General features: G+C 41.4%; 1 long non-coding RNA gene across 1 annotated transcript in view; it reads right to left on the bottom strand.

Annotated features, from left to right (window-relative positions):
- Window positions 1–1,560: 1,560 nt before the first annotated feature.
- The window catches only part of LOC129655406 (uncharacterized), a 37,577-nt gene continuing 21,404 nt past the window's right edge, over window positions 1,561–17,733 (bottom strand). The window contains exon 2 of the long non-coding RNA XR_008715986.1: window positions 1,561–4,861. This is a non-coding gene — a long non-coding RNA (uncharacterized LOC129655406). The remainder of the gene's footprint in view (window positions 4,862–17,733) is intronic.

Below are 17,733 nucleotides of genomic sequence, written 5' to 3'. Positions count from 1 at the left end.
TAATGCTATCCTCATCGCCTTTGAAGAATCTAGATTTGTAATATATTTATTTTTCAGCCCAAGCCTACAGAGAACAGCCAACACTGTGTTTCTCTGATTCTGGTTCCCTCCCATCAGTATATTTCTTACTGCTTTAGTAATGAGATTGTCCACTGGGTCTTTCTCGGGACAGTCATCTGGTGGGTTTTATATCCCTGCATGCAAGCATCCCTGTTTTGTTTTTTTTTTTTTTTTTTTTTTTAACTTCATAGTCTTCGAGCTTTAACTGATGCTGGGAGGCTTCTCTGCTAATTCCTGTTATCAGCCATTTATCACAAGATCTGTTAACCACCTCCTCTTAGGACTTTGCAATACTCACAAGACCAAGAGGGGGTCTGAATTCATGATATGCAACCTGATGGCAGGGCCTTTCAAGACAATTTGGTCCTTTCAATGGATAGACTGAAGTACAGATAAATATCTGAAGTCAAGATATTTCATGATGAAACTGAAGTGTGGCTCTCAAACAATGGCCCATGCATTCTGCTATGGAAGTCAAGAGCAGATTTAATTTTTTAACACAACTCCTACCAAGATTATAGAAGTGTGTTCTCAGATGTTGGATTAAAAAAAAAAAAAAATGGTAAGATGGAGAAAGGCCAGGTTTCATCTCAATTGGTCACAATGCTCCAAAGTTTCACCATGGAGAAGCACTTAATTCAAAAATGATTTCATGTTTTCCTGTCTGCTTAATGAAAATTTGAACTAGGATAGTTTTTGCTAGCCAGCCTCACAAATCAGTCTGAAAGATTACCTAATCAAGGAATAAAAGGCCAGTGGGACCATTCAGTAACTTGTTTCCTCCAGGCACCAGCCTAGTAGCTGGACTTGTCAAATGTGTTAAACAGGTCAGTTGGTAGAGAATCTACTTGCAATGCAGCAGATCCAGGTTCAATCCCTGGGTGGGGAAGATCCCCCATAGAAGGAAATGGCAACCCACTCCTGTATTCTTGCCTGGAAAATCCCATGGACAGAGGAGGCTGTTGGGCTATAGTCCATGGGACTACAAGAGTAGGACACGAGTTAGCAACTAGTAAGGCAGGTTAACTAAGATCATGGCATCTGGTACCATCACTTTATGGCAAATAGATGGGGAAACAGTGGAAACAGTGATAGACTTTACTTTTATGGGGTTCCAAAAATCACTGCAGATGGTGACTGTAGCCATGAAATTAAAAGATGCTTGCTCCTTGGAAGAGAAGTTATGACCAAGCCAGACAGCATATTCAAAACCAGAGACATTACTTTGCCAAAAAAGTCCATCTAGTCAAGGCTATGGTTTTTCCAGTAGTCATATACAGATGTGAGAGTTGGACTATAATGAAAGCTGAGCACCAAAGAATTGATGCTTTTGAACTGTGGTGCTGGAGAAGGCTTTTGCGAGTCCCTTGGACTGCAAGGAGATCAAACCAGTCCATCCTAAAGGAAATCAGTCCTGGGTGTTCATTGGAAGGACTGATGCTGAAGCTGGAGCTCCAATTCTTTGGCCACCTGATGAGAAGACCTGACTCATTTGAAAAGACCCTGATGCTGGGAAAGATTGAAGGCGGGAGGAGAAGGGGACAGAGGATGAGATAGTTGGATGGCATCACCAACTCAATGGACAGGAATTTGGGTAAACTCTGGGAGTCGGTGATGAACAGCGAGGCCTGGTGTGCTGCAGTCAACTAAGTGACTAAACTGAATTGAACATTGACTGGAATTTTAATGCTAGAAGAAACTTCTACTGATACCTTTAATTAGGAACATCATGATCTATATATTTCCTTACCGTGGACTTGCGATAATACCAGATCAAGTACGGCCTGGGTTCACGTTATGTGAACTGATCTCAGGAGCTCTGTCAGCTACCATGTCCAACTCATCACAGTCAGCCTGTATGAAAAAGTTTTGCTTCTCCAGGAATGTTCTGGAAAGGCAAGGACACAGTGTTAACCCTATTTTCTTTGAATAGGGATTATAAATTCCTTGAGTAGGAAGCCAGATATCATCTGTGGCCAGTTTTGGAGGATGACCAGCAGTAGTTAATTAAATTATGGCATGTTATTCTGGAATAAGGATTCTTCTAGTGTGTTTCATGGAACTACTTGGTTACCACATGGTTTCATTTCTTCTGCATAAGCATTTTCATTTCCGAAGATACTTTCCCCATTTTGTTAAATTAAGCTCTCAAATGTTCTTGGTTTGAAGGTGAATATGAAGTTGCTCAGTTGTGTCCAACTCTTTGAGACCCCATGGACTATAGCCTGCCAGGCTCCTCCGTCCATGGGATTTCCCAGGCAAGAACACTGGAGTGGGTTGCCATTTCCTTCTCCAGGGGATCTTTTCGACCCAGGGATTGAACCCAGGTCTCCCGCATTGCAGGCAGACTCCTTACCATTTGAGCCACCAGGGAATCCCTGTTCTTGGTTTATCCTCAGGCCCCCCTGTGTTATGGTTTTCCACAGCTTAAGACAAGGAACTTTTGAATGTTCAGGACCTTCTTTTGAGTCTGCCAGTAAGGAGGGTAGTTATAATCTCCAGTTATCACACCTCTAGGTTGCTTGAAGCATTCACACCAAGGCCACTCTCTCCCCAGGCTATTCACAGCTAATGATTATTCATGATGCATCTTGGGCCTTTCCTGCTCTTTGAAATCTTATCTACATTTGTATCATGGCCCCATCTTGCAAGGGCTGCACCCAAGGACAACGTGGCTGGCATACATACATGAAACGGTGTAAGGTAGACCGTTTTCTAGTTGACTGGGGAACTTTTGACAATTCAAGTACTCCTGAGGAGTCACACAGTTTAAGGAAGGTTTAGCAAGGCTGTCTTGGATGCTTTTATGGAAATATATATCTTCTATGGTCCAACCTAGAGCAGATTGATGGCTCTCTTAGGCTCCCAAATCTTCTTTCATATCTCCTTTCATGAAAGCATTTCCCTCAAAATCTTTGCACCTTTAATCCCATCTTGGCATCTGGTACTTACAGGATCTGGTGTTACAAAAACTGATGTGCATACTAAGGTTGAGAAAAATACTACCATTTCTTGAAGAATTTTCAGTTTGTTGTGGAGACATGTTTTACCATGTCTAATTCTTAGATGGTTTAAAACCAGTACTAGTTTTTTCTCCTTTGTTTTATACGCCTTCCTACCACTGTTGTTTCAAGCCAATTTGGTTCACTAAAAGGGTAAAAAGGACATACAGAGAAACATGAATGTTTTTTTGTTTTAAAAAAATAAAACAATGAAATGAACTCTGAATTTCATGCCTCTAGTCATAGTGGCCAGCACAGCCTAACAACCTCTTTTGGAAATCAAGAATGGATTTAGGTGTCCAGATACACAATCCTTTAAGTACAGGAGAGTGTCTCTGTTGTTGGTGACACTGTGTGGAGGTTGCAACACTGATATCACCTGTATTCTATCTTCAAAGGAGCTTGAAAATAGATGTAGTATGCTTGTCGCAACGTCAGTGATGGATGTAAAATCTTCCAGGCATTTTATGTTTTGTACGAAGAAGCCTCAATGTTGCCAGTTCTCATTTTAGTGAGGAATGTAAGGTGACTTCAAGGCAGAGGCACAGTTGCCAATCTTACCTCTTGGGATGTAATATAATGTTTCCTAACTAAGTCTTCAGTAATACCTGTGGTTTTTAAGTTTGGTTGATTCTGTCAATTTTATGTAAACAGAAGCAATGATGGGGGCCAAGTGATTTGCATTCTGGGACTAGTGTGCATCTTTAGACAAATTTGCAAGCAAAGCATAAGTCAGTATCTTTAACACCAAGATATGTTAAAGATAGTGATTTTAAAATGGTTGAGAAAAGGCAGGTAGAATGGCAAGTGAAGTTAGAGGATGTTTGTGATCTGGTCTTCCAGGTAAGATGACGACCTACATAATTTTTTAGTTTTAAGTAGTATAAAGCACCTCAGCCAAGACTCTATGAAATCTTAGGGTATGGACCCTGAAGTTCAGGCAAAGGGCGTGCAATGGTAAAGTTGCCCTGTGTCAGGACCTCAGTGTGTGCCTTTATATTGGGGTTCCTTCCCTTCACATGACCTTCTTTAAACTACGTGCACTTGTATCCTTGTTTCAAGCTCTGCTCCTGTGGGAGAACTCAGACTAAGGTAATCAGTTTGAAATACTAACTGTGATCATTGGTCTTTGAGGAAAGGGATTATAGGCAGGCTAGTGTCTTCTATTCTGCCCAGTAATAGGAACATGTTATAATTCTTCTATGTGAACTTTCTGGCCATAGAGGCAAAAGTCATCCAGGCTGATTCCAGAAACGTTCCTTCCACTGCCATCAGTAACCCAGGCCCAGCTTTAAAAATCAGCTCTCAGTCTTTGGACCCATCCTGAATGAGTCATGGGATGGGATGTTATAGATTAGAGATCCAGTTGGTACACATGGCCCACCAGAAATGATGCAAAGCCGGGTCTTTCTATATATTGTGCATGTATATATTGTTTTGACCCAAGTTAAAATAGTTTACCAATTTTTCTAAATTACTAGTTTATAAAAGTCCCCAGAAGTGTGATATTACCATGTTTGCCTACTTCACTTGCAGACTTCACCTCCAGACAGAATTTTTACCATGCCCTAGTAGTGATGCCATGAGGCCTTCAGAGGAAAAAAAGCAAAGACAAAAAATGGCACCCACTGTGTGGTGGACGCTGATGCAGTACAGGATCCTTCCACCAAGGGCTTGTTGCTTCTGGGTGTGGTTTATGTAGCCCGTATCAGCTCCTTCATGGATTGTTTCAGCTGCAGAGGGCCACCTCATGCCTAAGGTCATGTATCTTCCCAGACTGGCCTGTATCCATGACCCACCTATGTGGCAAGATAAAAGTATAGCCATATAAACTCAACAAATCAAAAAGGGATTCTAGCTCTAGAGCTTCCCTTGTGAATGGTTGAGGCTGTTTTGGGATCTATACCACAGAATAGAGTAGAAGGAATCAGGAGTGTGCAGAGGACAGAACGTGGAACAACATTACCCCAAATGTAAACTCTTCCTTAATTTAGCTCCCTCAAGAAGGCTAAAATCTTAGTCTATCCCTCAAACTGCCATACCTTAAGAGTAACTTCATTATCTGTAGTTAAACATATCCTCATATTGTTATCCAGAAATCTTTAATATGTGAATTTTTACATATATTAAGACTCTGATCCCCTATACCACAATCAGGTAGTTGCCACTGTGTCTTTATCCCTACTATCTAGGATTTGGACTAGATTACCTTTCTTGCCTCTTGTGGCTGAAGTTACTTGGGTTCACATAAGCAAGCAGTTCTCAGGGAAGCTCTACCAAGTCCCATTAGCACACCTTCTCATTGTGTGTGTCTGGCCTTTATCACTGCACAACTAGACCATTTGTGATAGTTAGTACTGCAAGGCTTATGTTTGCTAGATGAGTGGCAGCTTTGTGATATAACCAAAGCCTAACTACTATAACTAAGATCATGGCATCTGGTCCCATCACTTCATGGGAAATAGATGCGGAAACAGTGCAGTGTCAGACTTTATTTTTTGGGGCTCCAGAATCACTGCAGATGGTGACTGCAGCCATGAAATTAAAAGACGCTTACTCCTTGGAAGAAAAGTTATGACCAACCTAGATACCATATTCAAAAGCAGAGACATTACTTTGCCAGCAAAGGTCCATCTAGTCAAGGCTATGGTTTTTCCAGTGGTCATGTTTGGAGGTGAGAGTTGGACTGTGAAGAAAGCTGAGTGCCAAAGAATTGATGCTTTTGAACTGTTGGAAAGACTCTTGCGAGTCCCTTCGACTGCAAGGAGATCCAACCAGTCCATCCTAAAGGAGATCAGCACTGGGTGTTCATTGGAAGGACTAATGCTAAAGCTGAAACTCCAGTACTTTGGCCACCTCATGTGAAGAGTTGACTCATTGGAAAAGACTCTGATGCTGGGAGGGATTGGGGGCAGGAGGAGAAGGGGACGAGAGGATGAGATGGCTGGATGGCATCACCGACTCGATGGACATGAGTTTGAGTGAACTCCAGGAGTTGGTGATGGACAGTGAGGCCTGGTGTGCTGTGATTCATGGTGTTGCAAAGAGTCAGACATGACTGAGTGACTGAACTGAACTACTATAATGCCTTAACATGATTTTCCATGGATATCGTCACACTGGGGATGGATGTAGGTATTTTCCATGTGTGCCATTGGCTGAATGTCAAGGGGAAACTTTCCCTAATGTGGAACAACTTGACCAATCTTCTACAGATGAGACGTTGGCTGTGATACTCAAAGATGCACCAGCTAGATCCTCTCCCTTGAAGGACTTACTGTTCAGCTACAGAGAAGGCACTCAGTAGACAGTCTTCAACCATCAAGTCCTCCAGCGTGTGACTATGCTACAGGTTTAACCTGAGGTTAAATGCTTTTAGGAGAGCAATCCATGGCCAGTGACTAAGCAGGAGAGTTTATATGAAAGCTTGACCCTCTTAGTCCAATGAGGAACAACTCCTACAGGTTATTCTAAGTTTAGAGGACCTTCTCTCTGCCATGTTGGCAGGGACTTTTGGGGATAAACTCTTTTAGTTTTGATGGCCCCATGCCCTATTCTAGACCTGTGCCAAGAAATCCTATCGGGCTTCTTTGCTCAACTTAACATGCACAGTAGTTCTTGTCAAGTCAGTAGCATTGGCATAGAATATCTTCTACTGTAGTTTATGTGGCAGCCACATACTACTGAGAGAGGTACCCTCCCTCTGATCTCCCCTCCAGAACAACTGACCTCCATCTGTCCTTCCTTCAGGATGCAATCATGTTCAAGTTGAGTCCATGTTTTCCTAGGAGCCCCTACCCAGTAATTGGGCACTGTGGGAGAAGTGAAGCCTGACCATTTTCATTCAAATAAGATTCTTCTAGAGGTACTCCTTGTGCTGAGACTCCCTGCTGGGCTGCCTGAAGCTCTCTAAGTTCACTATAGTTCTCAAGTCCTCCCTATTCAATTCTTCCTCCCCACTTCTTTTCCATGAGTCTTAGACCTATAAACAGTGTAAGGTTTCTCTCTACCTAATCCTGCCCCTCCCCCCCCCCTTTCTTAGTTGTTAACCCCAACAAGTCTTTTGAACTTCTAATTCCTTTTTGGGTTTGATACAGCATTGTAAGTCAAGATTTGGTAAAAGAAATTTCAGATTGTTTCCAGTGCTCCCATGAAGGTCCTGGGGTGAGGATACTTCTACTGAACTACTGGGTCCTCATCAGAACCTGGAAAATTTTAACCCAGCTAATGTCTTCTTGGTTCTGAGAGAAAAATAAAATCCACTAACTCATGCGATGATGCCAGGTCTTAGCCTGATCTAAGGAGCAGGCATGTCAAGGTTCAGTCCCTAGAAGCCTTTAATTTGTGACAGGATCAAGTAACATCTTCAAGAACTACCAAAGTCAAGAGAATTCCCTCTGACAAAAAAGTGCTGAATTTGTGCAGAGCTGGTAGAATTTTAGTCATACACGTTGAATGTATTTCTTATGTTCTAGACTATTAGGTATACTTCAGTTGTTGACCTTAACAGTTCAAGATTTCACAGAACTACAGGGCCAAGTATGAGCTCTACATTGCTTCTTGGCAATATTTAAGTTCAACAAGCTCAGTCCTTAGGTCCATATATTCCTAAAATAGACACAACAATCTCCATTGTGAAAAGAGGACTTTGGTCACTAGTAACCTCAGAAGCCATTATTTTTAGTTTTAGTAGGTACCTCAGAACTCAAAGTGGTGGTTGACATATAACTGATATCACCTTTTAAAGGAACTAGTGCCAGAGATCTTGATGGCTTTTTTTGTTCTGCTGCTGCCTGGCACCCAAAGACAGCCTCCTACATGGATTTCAGAGAGTCAAGATTCCCATTCCCAGTTAGTCCATGTGCTCCACTGCATGGCTAGTATGATTCATATGAAGGAGTACATACCATTTAGACTGATGTTATAGTAGTGATGTAATCCATAGCCCACCACATGCCAACATAGTACCATGAAGCCCATGGTGAGGACATGCATATTTTTATAGTGTGAACACTGTTAAGTGTAGGCTTTGGCAAACGTGTAAGGATATCAAGGAAAGCAGGTTCATAGATGAGAAGATGCCAAGATTAACTTATTTGCACCTGAAGATAATAGTGGACAGAAGCTAAAAGATTCTCACAGTATCAAAGAAAGGAAGCCAAATCTTTCTATTTACTGGATATCTGGATGTGAAACTTTAGGGTAAGAAATCAAGGTTAGAGGAGCACATGAAAAACACTCAAGCAGGTGTCTTGCAGGATTCTTTCAAACTGGTCCCAGAGGATCATGAGGAATTTCATATGTAGTATGTCAGTTAAAGCTGGAGAGACAGGCTGCAAGAATGAGTAAGCTTTTCAGAATTATTTACAGTCTATCCCATTCGCTACACCTTTAGAAGTGGCTTAACTACTGCTTGACAATTGCACTTGAGTTGGCAAGACATATAAGACAGTTGTGTCTATGTGGAATGTATGGTGTTTGTCCCTTTGTATCCTGCTTTCAGTCCCTATAAGGAGGGGAAACAACACTTCTCATAAGATTGCTGGGCTATTTGGTTTGGGTTGGGGGACTCTTAGCAGGAAGTCAACAGGAAGAGGGGACTATCAGGGCAATTATTCCCTTGGAAACCACTGGTGAATAGAAGAACTTTCATGCATAAATAAAAGCTTATTTCTCACAGGCAGTCAGCTTCTCCCTGCCAGAATCTAGTCTTCATACTTCTTTTCTTTTGAACCTGGGATGCTACATCTTTTGTTGTTTAGTCTTCCATTATTACTAACTCTGGGTTATTGCATTCTCCCTTTATAAATAAGACCTTCATTGAGTTACTCTAGTTTGACTATGCTGTTTTTTCTTGGGCTCCCTAATACAGTGCCAGCTCAGATAATTTTCTTAGCCATCCTGTGGTGTGGATATTGCTTATTCAAGGGTTAAGTTAAGCCTTGAGATTTTCTATAAAATTCCTAACACTGAAGAATTCTTCAAATATTCACCTTCACAGTTCTTTTGACTCTTGTTCTGTGTTAATGCAGTAGTCAGCAATGACAATAGAGTAGTACCATTGGGGAACAGGGTTGGAGTAAATTACTGAATAGAAGAGCTATCCTAAAATGCTCAGAATTGACTGATTAGATTTAGAGAAGTTGGATTCTACATCGAGATGAAATATTTAGAAATTCATAAATTACCACTTGTTTTGAAAGGCTCTAAACCATTATATTTGCATAATGAATTATCATGCAGATAGGTCTTCCCTGGTGGCTCAGTTGTAAAGAATCCACTTGGCAATGCAAAAGGAGTGGGTTTGATCCCTGAGTCAGGAAGTTCTCCTAGAGAAGGAAATGGTAACCCACACTCCAGTATTCTTTCCTGGGAAATCCCATGGACAAAGGACCTGGTGGGCTACAGTCCATGGGGTCGCAAAAGAGTCCAACACAACTTAGTAATTAAACCACTACTACCATGCAGATAAAACATATTAGTTTCAAGTATGTTCTGTCTCAGGTGACGTCTACGTATAAGTCAAGACCCACCATTTAATAGCTGTATGAAGGTGGCTGGATGTTGAGCTTCAAAGCCAACTTTTTCACTCTCCTCTTTGCAGTCCATGGGGTTGCAAAGAGTTGGACACGACCGGGCAACTGAACAACAGCAGCAATGAAGATGTGCAATCCTGTTTCAGCTTGTTTGAAGATGCTTCCTACATAGATCTTTATAGGCTGGGGTTCTTATTTTCCCACCCATAAAAACGTTAAAGGTGTAGTCTAGTGTAGAAAAGACTAAAGCATAGACTTGAGTTCTCAAATCTGAACTACCACAGGTACCTTGGCTGGTTTATTTGATTGTATTTCACTAGACCTGAGTATAAAAAAAAAAAAGTAAAATTTAAGAACCAGGGCTTAATTCAACTCAAACTTATACAGGAGGAGAATCTAGAATATATATGATGTTCTAAGAGTTGTAAAGGCAGCACCCCCAAATCTCTTATTGGCAAACAGTCATGGAGACTTGTTATTAAAACGTATGCAGACTTGCCTCATTTGAAATTTCAAGAGGCATCATCTTTATTGATCTTCAAAAAGCTAGAGATCAAAGAAAAGCAACTTAAGAGACTAAGCCCAGAGTCTTCAAGAGGCTGAAGAATGAATCTTCAATATCACAGTACCAGCTCTTCCTGAAGGGTAGATGGGGTGTTATTATAATTCAGCTTAGTTCACTACTAGGCCTGATGCTCTCTCTTTACAAAAGATATGACACTGGAGCCAATCATCAGGCAATTCCAAGCTTTACTACTGGCTCAGGCACAAGCAGGAGGGAAGTCCTGCAGAGAAGGGGCATCATCAACATGATGGCTTTCTGGAGATAGTGAATAGGAAGAGCCTAGTTCTGGACAGATGTTCCATCTTAAAACTGGCAGGATTTTTGGGGAAAAAAATGCCCGAGTCTGACTGAGTTCTGACAACCTGTGCTGATTGGGAGGATGAGAAAGGAAGATGCTCAGAGGGGAAGGATGAATGACCTTGGTGTTAAGTTTACCTAAAATATGGCTTTATTGTGAGTGACTTAGTGCTTCTAATTATTTCTGCATTGTCACATCTTCACAGCGGAATAGGCTCCATGGTCATGAAGCAGAAGCAGTTTAAAGACTTCAAAGTAAGACAGGAGAAAAGCTACTAGTCCAGAACCCTAGTAAAAGTCCCAAGGTGGAAGTCCTCAAGAGCAGAAGGTAGGCGGGTGCCCCAGGTGTAACAGCCAGGGCTCAGCATAGCCGCCATTTTACCATCTCAGCAGGGGTGAAGTGGTGGTGGAGAGAAAAAGCCAGTTGCCAAGATAAGCTGGTCTATTTCTTAATTCCTATTCCAGAGATCCTGGAATGCAAGCTTCTTGCCAAGGATGCCTACAGAACATGAAGATATAACTGTACTCATAGGAAGTCTGTTTTCAGAGGAGTAAAGTTAGTCTTACTATGCTGGCCACATAGCTCAGATTCCAGTTGTTGCAAAACCAAAAATGTTAGAGGATGTCACTTCTGACCTTCACCTGGAACCAATGCTACTTTGATATTTTACTCTGGGAAGTTTTCCAAAGAAAGGAGAATCATATGGCAAACCTATTAGGCTTACAGGAGCTACAGGAAGGCATCATAGGAGATATAAACTAATCCGTCCCTAGTAGGTAGAATATTTTTCCCTTATTGCTGTAGGTAACAATTTTCCTACATTTGACTTATTTGGGAAGTTTACATCTGCTAGGTTTGTCCAAACTCAACTGGCCAATAGAATTGTCTACGCCCAAGGAAACTTTTAACAACTTTTTCTGCCAGGCCCTAACCTTAAAGTAGCTGGAATACTGGATGGAGGGGGCCAAACATTTGTTTTTGACTGGTAAAGCAAATGAGCAGAGGACTTTAAATTAGAGAAAGGCTTATTCTACATTAAGATTGTTAAGTAGCTAGCATTTTGGGATGTACATTCTATCCAGTGTTGTGAATATGGGATGCTGTTATCTTAAATCTAGACATCATAGACTTGAGATGTCTAGAATTTGACTTAGTTCAGTTTAGTTGCTTAGTTGTCTGACTCTTCGCAACCCCATGGACTGAAGCACGCCAGCCTTCCCTATCCATCACCAACTCCCAAAGCTTGCTCAAACTCATGTTCATCGAGTTGGTGATGCCATCCCAACCATCTCATCCTCTGTCATCCCCTTTCTCCTCCTGCCTTCAATCTTTCCCAGCATCAGGGTCTTTTCTACTGAGTCAGTTTTTCACATCAGGTGGCCAAACTATTGGAGTTTCAGCTTCAGCATCAGTCCTTCCAATGAATATTTAGGACTGATTTCCTTTAGGATGGACTGGTAGGATCTCCTTGCAGTCCAAGGGACTCTCAAGGAGACTCTCAAGTCCAAGGGACTTCAACACCACAGTTCAAAAGCATCCATTCTTCAGTGCTCAGCTTTCTTTATAGTCCAACTCTCACATCCATCATATTCATACATGACTACTGGAAAAACCATAACTTTGACTAGACAGACCTTTGTTGGCAAAATAATCTCTCTGCTTTTTATAAGTTGTCTAGGTTTGTCATAGATTTTCTTCCACGGAGCAAGTGTCTTAATTTCATGGCTACAGTCACCATCTGCAGTGATTCTGGAGCCCAAGAAAATCAAGTTTCTCACTGTTTCCATTGTTTCCCCATCTATTTGCCATGAAGTCATGGGGACTGAATGCCATGATCTTAGTTTTCTGAATGTTGAGTTTTAAGCCAACTTTTTCTTGCTCCTGTTTCAACTTTCATCAAGAGGCTCTTTACTGAGCCTGCCAATCAGAACAAGACCCAGTTCCCCCCAGTCTTGCCCATCAAGACGATTCCATAAGCCTCTTATCCTTATTTATCAGAGGGCAGACAGAATGAAAACCACAGTCACAGAGAGCTAATCAAATGGATCACATGGACCATAGCCTTCTCTAAATCCATGAAATTATGAGCCATGCCATGTAAGGTCACCCAAGATGGAAGGGTCATGGTAGAGTTCTGACAAAACTTAGTCCAATGGAGAAGGCATTGGCCAACCACTTCAGTATTCTTGCTTTGAGAACCCTGTGAACAAAATTTGACTTAGAAGCCTCACTTTGAAAAAGGCCTATTTGAAGTTTAGATACTGCTTGGAACTGCAGAGAGGGTAATTTTTTTTTTTTTTTTTTTTAAGTAGAGAAAGCCAGATACTCCTGGAAGCCACCATCACAAGTTGGGAGCAACACTAGGTTTCCAGGACTGAAAATGGTAGAAACTAGGAAGCAATAATTTTAGGAAAAATCAAGGTGATGTGTACAAGTTCCACACTAGTGAGCATCAACAAGGGGAAAATTGAGGAATGAGAAATGGAGACCCTAGATAGCAGAAGTCCTCTAGAACTGAAGAGTATGTGACTGCTAAGGCAGGGAGTTGCATGCTGTTGTTCATAGCTAGTGAGCTCCAGTACTCTGGCCTGGAAAATCCCATGGACGGAGGAGCCTGGGAGGCTGCAGTCCATGGGGTCGCTAAGAGTCAGACACGACTGAACGACTTCACTTTCACTTTTCACTTTCATGCATCAGAGAAGGAAATGGCAACCCACTCCAGTGTTCTTGCCTGGAGAATCCCAGGGACGGGGGAGCCTGGTGGGCTGCCGTCTATGGGATCGCACAGAGTTGGACACGACTGAAGCAACTTAGCAGCAGCAGCAGCAGTGAGAGATCTCAGAAAGTAGTATAGCTGGTGAGAGATCTCAGAAAGTAGAGAAGCATTCCATGAGAATAATTGAAGTTCAGGCCTTTTATTCCCACCAGGAACACCCAAAGTGAACATTCTAATACACTCCACTTAGGACTTGTGTAAAACCCAATGACTAGGTCTTTCTGGAGGTAGCTTTGTCATATTTCTTTGGAGCCCAAGGACAGTATTTGGGAATATTCCCAGAGTTTTGAACAAGAATACTGATGTCCCTAAAATGGTTTGCTAATAAATTATGCTAGACTACTCACAGTGAGCCCAAGAGGAAGCACTGTAGCCTGACATATAGCCCCGAGCAACTCCTCTACTCATGGCCCACAGGGCTCTATCTCCCGCTTGTTAGTTGAGCTTCTAAATTGTCACTTCACAGCCAGAGTTAGTGATAGACCAATCACCTATGGGACAACTAAGTTCATCCTCTTAAGAGGCTGCACAGCCCCTTGATTACCTTCATCAATTCATCACCACTGCCCAGAACACAGGATACCATATGCTTTATTCCAGGTTGAGGATTTTTTTTTAACTGCCTGTGAGGAGTGTTTATTAATATAAATATTTATAAATATATTTATAAATATTTATAAATATAAATCAAGTAATTATAAATTACTTATCTCCCAACATGTGGGCTCCCTATTCTAGGCTTATCAGCCACGTGCCCCAGCAATATTCCCCAAGCCTGCCATCTTAACACCCACCAGAAAAGCTCATTATAGTTGCAAATTCCTCCTGGTCTTTACTCTCAGGGAACAGCCCTCTCTGACACTTATTCTCAGCATGTTAACATCCTGGAAACTTCTCTCCAGTAGAAAGACATTTACAATTGTTCCATTCTCTGAGGTAGTGGTAGATGTTGGCTTCTTTTTACCACTGATATACCTTCTAACTTTGGAAGTCTCAGGTAGCCACTGAATAATTGATTTATATCTGTCCCCAGTAATTGCTCAGTTGAACCATAACCATAAGGCTTTTGAGATTCTCAAACTATGAGAACTCAAGGCACTTTCTGCTGTAGATGCAGGGTTTGTCTGTGTTACTAATTTTAGTCAAATCTAGGGCTTCCATTATCATACACTTTGGATGAGCTTTGACAGAGGGTTACAAATCCCTTTTTTCCATTTACTCTTTCTCCTAGTTTTTCCAAGAAAAATTCCAGAATGAGGCTTTCTGGTGGAGATACATAATAATCTTAAAAGCTCAGTGAACCAAATGGGTAGAACTAAACTTAAACACTACCTCTGGACACTCAACACAGAAGTTGCTATCCAACAGCCAGAGAAGCTAAGATGTACTCAGGGCTCAAAGGACACTCAATTTCACTTAGCATATGCATCAGTCAATCTTAAGATTGAACACTAATCCTATGAAGGTATGATGTAAATGCAACTGCAACATTTAGTTCAATATGCGAGACAATCATGGAGTTTCCAGTGGTATGGAGATACATACATGGGTCCTAAACACCAGCTCAAGTTTAGGATACATTAACTCAGTACATTAGTCTCACACCATGGACATGAATGATACTAGGACCAGGCACCAGTCATGGGTTAAGACAATTCACACTTCCGCCCAACTTGGCTATAAATTTGGTGTTCCCACTGCACCCTCTGTCAGGTTCAGTAATTTACCAGACCAGTTCATGGAACCGAGTTCTTGAATGCTTACTGGTTTGTTAAACACTTAACTCAGAAACAGCCAAGTTGGAGAGATGCATAGGGTAAGATTTGGGGCAGGCAAGTGGCCCAGAGTTCCCATACCTTCTCTGGGCATGCAACCCTCCCAGCATTTCCACGTGTTCACCAATGCAGAAGCTCAGGTCTCATTGTTCAAGAGTTATCAAAATTAAATTCCAGACCCTACTTGCCTTTTCTGGAAGTTAGTGAGTAGAGCTGGAAGATTCAATCCACTAGTTACTTCTTTCTAGTAACTAGTCCCCTTCCTGAAGTTGTTTAGGGGGACTACTTTTAAGTTACTTCATTAGCATAAACACAGGTGTGATCAAGACAAGTTCCCTATGAAAAACAGAAGACACTCATATCACTCAGAAATTTCCAAGGGTTTAGATGTCCCTAGTTTAGATGGCAGAAAAAGAAATATTTGACCATGCATAGTCAGTGTTTTTTTTTTTTTTAAAGGTTTTATTTATATAACATAGGCAGTTAGATAAAGCCAGACCTTTTTTGTATGTTTTTCTTAGTAGAACCAGGTATATTTCCCCATTATTCAAAGCCTAATACTGGTTGTTAGATTTTATACATTTTAACCTTAAACACAGAGAAAAACCCTTAAACTCACAATGATGTTCATACCCATCATAATGGAAAAAAGTTTTGAAGATCTAATGCTGAAAAGAGGGAAGGTATCTTTAAGGCAAGACAGAGTTACAGTAACATTAACTTGTTCCACACTCTACCATCCAGTATGTGTTAAGGTCTGTAGTATAAAAATGCTACCTCAATATCTAGATGGCACTTGTCCCAAGGACCAGGATCCTAGGGGAAAAAACACTCCAACAAGGGCTACATGGATCCCTAGTGGAGAAAGGCAGGCTTTGAAAGGCCTCCTCAGGTCAGAGCCAGGTTGGGGTGACTTCAGGGACAGTGAAGTAGAGATCTTTATTGACTTCCAGAGCACAAATATAGGTATCTTTTTAGCCATAAGCATAGTTCCTTCAAAAAACAGTTAAGAACTACAAGAAATACTAAAACCTGAGCTTTAGGCTGAAACTTGGCAGTGGGTAAAGGTTTACATGCTCAATGAGAACCAGTAATGGGACAACCAGGCTCCAGGCATGGGTGGCCTAGCTACCTGGAGTGGCTGAAGGACATGTCTCTGCTTGTCAGAGTGACATTAACAGGTGGAGAGAAGTTGGCAAACACCTTTAGATCCTTTTGAATCTGCCCCAGAGGTGCATAAACTTCATAGATTTTTAAAAAGCCCTGAAGGTTCAATCATTGAAGATAAACTTTTACATTTTAAAAACTCACTAAGGATTGCCATTCCAGGTGGCATACCATTAATTTCCCTTAAAGTTCACATTAGTTGTTCCAAACCAGAGAATACTACCACCAAAGAAGTTCTCACACTGTTATGAAGGTTCTGAGCCCCACACCAGAATTCCAAACCTGGGGATACAGCCAAAGGGATTGGGAATCCCCAGGGAATCTTCCTCAGTGATCAGTGCAAAGAAATAGAGGAAAACAATAGAATGGGAAAGACTAGAGATCAAGAAAATTAGAGATACCAAGGGAACATTTCATGCAGATAGGTACAATAAAAGACAGAAATAGTATGGACCTAACAGAAGCAGAAGATATTAAGAAGAGGTGGCAAGAATACACAGAAGAACTACACAAAAAAGATCTTCATGACCCAGATAATCATGGTGTGATCACTCACCTAGAGCCAGACATCCTGGAATGTGAAGTCAAGGGGTCTTAGGAAGCATTACTACAAACAAAGCTAGTGGAGGTGATGGAATTCCAGTTGAGCTATTTCAAATCCTGAAAGATGATGCTCTGAAAGTGCTGCACTCAATATGCCAGCACATTTGGAAAACTCAGCAGTGGCCACAGGACTGCAACAGGTCAGTTTTTATTCCAATCCCAAAGAAAGGCAATGCCAAATAATGCTCAAACTACCACATAATTGCACTCATCTCACACACTAGCAAAGTAATGCTCAAAATTTTCCAAGCTAGGCTTCAACAGCACGTGAACCATGAACTTCCAGATGTTCAAGCTGGATTTAGAAAAGGCAGAGGAACCAGAGATCAGATTGCCAACTTTCGTTGGACCATCGAAAAAGCAAAAGCGTTCCAGAAAAACATATACTTCTGCTTTATTAACTATGTCAAAGCTTTTGACTTTTTGGATCACAACAAACTGGAAAATTCTGAAAGATGGGAATATCAGACCACCTGACCTGCCTCCTGAGAAATCTGTATGCAGGTCAATAAGAAGCAGTTAGAATTGGACATGGAATAACAGCCTGTTTCCAAATCGGGAAAGGAGTATGTCAAGGCTGTATATTGTCACCCTGCTTATTTAACTTAGATGCAGAGTACATCATGTGAAATGCCAGGCTGGATGAAGCACAAGCTGGAATCAAGATTCCTGGGAGAAATATGAATAACCTTAGATATGCAGATGACAATCAGCCTTATGGTAGAAAGTGAAGAACTAAAGAGCCTCTTGATAAAAGTGAAAGAATGAAAAAGTTGGCTTAGAAAAACAAAATAAAACCTCAGAAAACTAGGATCATGGCCATCTGATTCCATCACTTCATGGCAAATAGATGGGGAAACAATGGAAACAGGGAGACTTTTTTGGGCTCCAAAATCACTGCAGATGGTGATTGCAGCCATGAAATTAAAAGACGCTTGCTCCCTGGAAGAA

Source organism: Bubalus kerabau, chromosome 6 (genome assembly GCF_029407905.1).
Source record: "Bubalus kerabau isolate K-KA32 ecotype Philippines breed swamp buffalo chromosome 6, PCC_UOA_SB_1v2, whole genome shotgun sequence".
In the NCBI taxonomy this organism is placed as follows: Eukaryota; Metazoa; Chordata; class Mammalia; order Artiodactyla; family Bovidae; genus Bubalus; species Bubalus kerabau.
This window is presented reverse-complemented; position numbering and strand designations above follow the sequence as displayed.